This window comes from Fukomys damarensis, unplaced genomic scaffold, assembly GCF_012274545.1.
Source record: "Fukomys damarensis isolate Sample0158 unplaced genomic scaffold, DMR_v1.0_HiC HiC_scaffold_6, whole genome shotgun sequence".
Lineage (NCBI taxonomy): Eukaryota > Metazoa > Chordata > Mammalia > Rodentia > Bathyergidae > Fukomys > Fukomys damarensis.
In genome coordinates, this window is record NW_022900918.1 from 18,126,984 (window position 1) to 18,133,855 (window position 6,872).

The 6,872-nt window shown below is 32.5% G+C and overlaps 1 pseudogene; it reads left to right on the plus strand.

Annotated features, from left to right (window-relative positions):
- The first annotated feature begins 864 nt into the window (after positions 1 to 864).
- LOC104861085 lies at positions 865 to 6,280 on the plus strand (annotated as a pseudogene).
- The last annotated feature ends 592 nt before the right edge of the window (positions 6,281 to 6,872 follow it).

A 6,872-nucleotide genomic window follows, 5' to 3' on the forward strand; every position in this document is an offset into this window, starting at 1 on the left:
AAAATAAGCTCTTCATTATTCTCAGATATTGTATAAGCTCATGATTAACCTGACTTGAAATTTTTGTTGCCCTGAATGAGAATTAAAAAGATTTTAGTTATCTAAAAATCTGAGTTACTTTATTTTAATTTCTAGGAGAACTTTTATTCTTTTTATTTCTTCCTTGTCCTAATTATATGAATCAATTTATTAAGGTATTTACTCAGTAATATATTATTGGCTTGAAACTTCTTTGTATGTGTGTGATAATTTCAGTGACTTTAGATCCAAAAGCTTCACACATCCTGAAGTAAGAAAGTAAACATAGAAAACTATAAAAGTTGAAATTACGTGTAACTCGGAAAAACAACACTTGAAATTAATATCCAAGTGTGGAGACCATTTTGAGAGGATTGTAAAAAGAGAGGAACGTCTAGCCTATCCTAACAGTTATGGTATGTACAAATATTTCCAGAGCGACTTTTCAAATCTACATGAAGAATGCTAAGAATAAGCAAGATTTACTGAGAAAAAGAAAAGGAAGGTGATATAGAAATATATCTAGGAAAAGCAGCAGAAGGAGGCTTATTTGTGGAAGGGGAAAAATGCACATGTTGAAGTCCGTAACCCTATACAAGAACATTTCACTGAGTGAGAGGCATGCTGAACTGTTTCTCCCACACTTAGGAATCATTTATTAAGGAGCTGAATTTCATTATGACACCAGAATAGGAAGCTGATAAACAAATAATCCAAGATACTTACCCTACCATGTTCTAGCCTGTTTTTGTTGATAAAGTAAATTTATTTTAAAGAGTGAAGTATTTTCCTGCCATCTCAGAGCCTGAGGAGGCCTGCTGGGAACAGGATTTGTAAAAGGAAAATATGTTTGGAAGACTGTGGTGCAAGACCATTTTTGCTGATTAAAAGTGAGGTCTCCAGAACCAAGGGAACACACAGCTCTTCTTAAAATTGAAGGAGTTTATAATGTGAAATAGGAAAAAAAGTTGCAAAGGGGAAGGGAATGCCGGAGGGGCAGGGGAAAAGAAGGAAAATAATGGAATTAATATAAGAAAATGAAAAAAATGGAAGCAAAGACTTTGTAGATAGGGAAGGGTGGAGGTGTTGAAGGGAGGCCGAGGGGTTGAAGGGAGGCCACGGGGATGGGGAATAATAAGAACCAAGATGGATTGTGGAAAAGTACAAATTTCCAATGGTGAATGTCACTATATTGTATACCTTAAATGCACCAGTTAAATTCATTTTAAAAATTGAAGTTGTTTATGCCTGTGATGAAACTGAATTCTACCTGGCAAGGGATGTGCCTGTGTACAAAATGAAAAACAGCACAGTGACTCCAGGTTGCAAATCAAACAAAACCAGAGTGATGTAGGGAAAGGTAACTAGAGCCCATGTGGCATAGTTCATGCCAAGTTCTGAAGCAACCTTCTGACCAAGGTGATCGGACACCAAACATATGTGATGCAGTACTTCTCAAGGATTTCAACTAGTGAAAAATTAAAGTGGATTTGTGTTCTTGTAAAAAAAAAAAAAGGTAAATCGTTTTCCATACAAATCTACTATTAGGTAAAACTACCAATTAAATGTTATTTTTGAAAATATTGATAGCTCTAACTGTTGTGGGAAAATTGGCAAAGATGGTTTAAGTATATTATAATTTTTAAGTCTAACGGTATAAAATTAAATAAGAAATTAGAACTGTGAATGAAACCCTACAAACTAGATATTATAAATCAATATTTATAAAAAATAAATTTGCGATGAGAACAAGCTACCAAAATCCAAGATATAATCATCTGCAGTAAGTTATAAGACACATTGGAAGAATAGAAAAAAGCTGAAAATAAAATAAAAAAGATATAACAAAGAACTTTGGAGAACAGTCAAGAGCAAATAGGAAGGAAGAGATAACCTCACTTCAGGTGTAGGTACAGATGAAGATATGAGGATATATAAATTGGTGAACTGCCAACTCTTAATGCCAAACAAGTGGAAAGAAGTAATCTTCATAATCAAAATAATAAAGTTTCCAATTAAAAAGAATGCAAAAATTAATTTATTATGAAGGAGTGCTCTTTTTCCTGGAAAAAAAAATGTTATGCAATGGTGAACCTAATAAATGGAACTTTAAAAAACTTTAATATTTTAATATTATTAAATTTGAATAGACTTGGTACCTCCATTAAGGCAATAAGACAATATACTTGCAATGCAGCTTTGAAGCTTCCTTTCAAGGTATGGACTTTCTTACTTCATTCTGTGAGTCAGGCCTAGTTTTTGAATCAATTTAACCATTGGGATAGGTTGGAAAAGCGATGATGTGCCAATTGAGATACTAGACACTAAAAGGTTTTGCAGCTCCTGTTTTCTCTTAGAATCATGTCGATGTCATAATCAAACCCAGGCTAGAATGCTAAAAAGTGAGACACTATGTACAAGAGTTGAGTAATAACAACCAAGGGCATCCTAGACTGGCCACATTCAACCAATTGTGCAGCAGGCAACCCCCTGCTAATCTGCCATTTGAGTTGAGTTATATCAGCAAGCCCAGGAAATAATAGTCTTGCCTGACCTCAATATGCAGAATCATGCTGTAGCACCACAACACTGAGAAAATAATAAATGAAATGCTGTAAGCCACTACATTTGTGCTGATTAATGAGACAGCAATAGTTGACTGATAAAATACATTTCAAGGTATTTCTGAAAATTACAAGAATAATAAGTGTAATATTTTTCATTGCTTCTTTGTATGGATAAAAAAAGTTTCCTCAAAATTTAGGGACCCAGAATTTCCACAATCATCTGTATTATTTTAGTCACCTTACCCTCTTCGAATCCATGAAAATTCCATTCCAAAAATATCACTTTAGTGGATCATTTCCTTGGGCTATTCTAGCATCGATTATTGAAAAAAAAAAAAGCTGTTTATTAGAAAGGGTTTCTTCATCAAGAGAGTAATTAAGGAAAATTTAATGAAATTTAATGGAAGATTATGTAAGTATAGTAAAAATAAAATCAGTAAAAAGTGGTGAAGTAATTTATCATTTCTAGGCTAAATATGCTAGGGTATGAAGCTGTGACTAGAAACCAGAGAAAGCTGTCTGTAGAAAAGGTCTGCAAACCTGTAACCTGTAATGCTGGCTATTGATAACAGAATTCAAGCACTGTTACTTCTGGACTCACAGGGAGGGATGTTAGAGAATAAATCTCTTGACCTTATTTTACTCTAATACCCCATCTCCTGCTGCTGCTAATTTTTAGTGAAGCCAAATGGAAATAGAAGGAAAAGCTGTTCCTCACCTCAGTCTATAAGCATTGGGTTGACTGTGCAATGTGAAACATGATAATAGATTTGAGGGATAAACAGAGAACACAGCATAGTCATTTTATATAACGTATATGTTTAAAATGCCTTCATGAGCTTATTCCATCCCGAGTGGCAGTACTTAATTTAGTATGAGCATTTCAATGTTTATTTGAATTCCAAAGTTACAGAATAGTCCGAGGATTTAGCTCAGTAGTTTCACTGCTTGCCTCGCAAGCGCAGGGTCCTGTGTTCAATTCCCAAGGACAAAAAAAGACAAAAAAACAAAGTTGAAGAATAGAGTCACTTTCAGTTTTAGTTCTATAATTTATGCATTTAAAATGTCAAATATAATAAATACATGAATGAGAATAATTTTAAATTTGTCCTGTATACTGCTTGCAGAGAAATATGAAATAATTTTGTCTGTGTATTTGGTAATGTGATAACTGCTACATATATTGAAAAGGAAAATGTAGAGGCAAATTGAATGCAGATAATTCAGGATTTCAGATATTGATCAGCATATAAATGTATGGAGTAATGCACTCAGATATTTTAAAATTTAATATAACATATAAAATAAATATCACTGGGAGAAAATGCATATTCACTTATTATTCAAGGGAAGAAACTGGGTTGTTAAGAATGGTTTTGAGTTGTTGATTTCAAGTGGTGGGTAGATGATAAAGATTAAGTTTTATTGCCTATTAATGAAAACAGAGGCCTAAGTCTTTCAACAAGTATCAAAGAGAAAGTTATGAGGAGAATATAGTCTGTATATTTAGTAAAAAGAAAAGGAATGAAAATAAAGGAAAATAAAAGAGAAACATTTACATGGCTTAACAGGTACAATTTCTTTAATTTCAGATATTTTTGTATAAAATAATGTACTCAATCCAAATACTTTGTACCTTGGAGCAAAACAGATAATTATTAAGTATTATTCTGTGATCACGTTATGTTTACTCACAGAGTTGAAATGTTAAGATTTTTGTCAACAATATTTTAAATTTCTTATGTTTTGAAAAAATGTACCATATTGCTATTTAAAATGTTAATTAAAGCAATGAAAGCAGATAATTGTATCTTACTGAGGCCAAAATCTGAATTATATTTACGTGTGAACACAAAAACGTTTTTCTCAAACCATTTTAACTAAATACTATAGACACTTTTCATCAGTGTTCACAGGCATATGACTTTATATTTTATTTTTATGATTTTGGTGCAGTTTTAAAGAAATTTCTGGAGCATCCTCTCTCCTCTTCTTTGTCAGTTGGGGTCTCTCAATGCTTCTCCTATGAGTGAAATTTATATACCACTTTTTAGTTTGCTTCTATAAACTGTCTTAAAATTATTAAATTAATAAGCTTTTTAAATTTAGTTGAAACTGAGTGCAGCAGAGGCTGATGTAAGTTCATCACAAATACAAACTCTTAGGTTCAGTACATAGCTATTTTACATGTCCCTTGCATTTAGAGACAGCCATTTGATGGTGCATGAATATGCAATGGGTGACAAGTATTTCCCTCCATAAGTTGCCTCTGTCATTATTCCAGCAGGACTGCTACAATAAGAAGGCACTGGGCTTACAGGATGAGAAAGTTGAATGACTTAAAGGACTGGAACTTATTTATGAACCACTACATGGAAAGCTGTGTATTCATCAAGAAACTACACCCAAATCGTGAAGTTTCTCTTTATTTTATTTAAAACAGCTTTCTCTATTTTTTATTAGACCTTATCTATCCTGAAGCATTGAACATAAACACGCATCATGATTTTATAGACTTCAGCTTTTCAAACTCTGACCTGGAAGGTCAGAAATTTGAAAATAAAATTTAAAATATGATTTCAATTTTAGGATTTACTCATTGTTAGTTCACACTTGAAACCAAATTGTGGATGCCAATTTTAAAATAATAAATGTTATTACAAATTTGAATGAGGATTTAGGCTGACCATAAAAACGTCAAAATCCTTCTGCCTCTAATATTTTTATAAGGGTTAGCAAGATTCTGCCACTATGTGTGATTATCGATATGACTCTTTTTTTTTTCCTGTTTTATCATCTACACAACAGAACATAAATCAAAGCAATTTGCTCATCATTACTAAGGGCTTTGGAGAACTGAAAATGCTATATTCCCTATTCCAGTTACTCATTTATGAAAGTGACTAGAAAGTAAAATTTATCGTGAAAAAAATCATGAAAGGACAAAAGAAATCTTAATAACTGGATCTTGGCAGAACAAAGAAGTCCTTGAAATGCTCAGACCTGAAATAATCCACTGTAATTGTCTCAGTAGTATTTTGGCCAAAATTAAGCTAGTGTGTTGTGACTGGATTTAATTAATATAGATGTTTGTGCTCAGGAATTTCAGAGGTTGAATTAAACTGCATAAATTCATGAAACCAAAAAGATTAATTCTGTGAGCGTAGAATTTGATGAAAACATTAGAAAATATGGAATGCTTTATATTTCAGCTTTTATCCTACCCCAAATGCCTATATTTGAATAGTTTTAAAAAATACAAAATAATTTTCCAGTCAATTGAGCCAAAGGTTCAGAACAGTGCAAACACTGATCAAAGGTAATGATTGAGAAATTAATATTTTAGGTGAATACTTGGTTTTCAAGTTTTAAAAAAGGATCAAATAACTATGTTGAGACATAGTACTTGTATTTTTCAAGGAAGATTTTTGATATTCAAACTGTTTTAATTGGAAGGCTTCTCTGAGATACTGTCTACTGTACTTCAGTTATTCAATACCACACCGGGAATGCGATGAAAATTTTCAACACTAATTATCCTGGTTTGGTGGTTGCTTGTTATACTCTAATGTAACTTGCCATTGTCTGCATTTAAGTGCTTTTCAGTAAATGATAATGCAGTACTACAACTTTCACTGTCCATGTCAACATGGAGTATGTTGCTAGCTCTACGAGGAGGTAACTACGATGACTAAAAGCCAATGGTTTTTCAAACGTAAGTATTTACCCTAATAAATCTAGACAGGTTCATGAAATGCAATTTACTAGGTCCAAACGCCTGAATTTCCTGTTTAATATTTCTCTGCTAGGAACTAAGAATTGGCATTTTTAACAAGTTCTCAGGTGCTATGCAGCTCCTGGCCCGGAGTTTCCTCTTAGATAATTTGAATCCCAGTGGCTTAAGCATACCATGGATTTATCTGTAGCTCCTTCACACCTGAGATTTATTCATGTGATGATTTTTAAAAATCCGTTATTTACACAAAAAAATCTATCTTCAATTATATAAACCATAAGCTCCTGTCTTTGAGCTGTATATGTGGCCTTAATAAAATTATTTCTAGATACATGTCTGAAAATGGAAAGTTCTTATACAAATATTATACTGCTATTACTTAAAAGATCACTCTGATCCTGACTCATTTTGATGAAGAGATCTTTTACTATAAAATCAATTACTTTTATAAATGTTCAGCTATCTTTACTTACCAGGTTTACACACATTTGAATGCTTGGCATTATTAAGAATATTTTCATTTCATACTAGTTGTAGAAATTACTGATGAT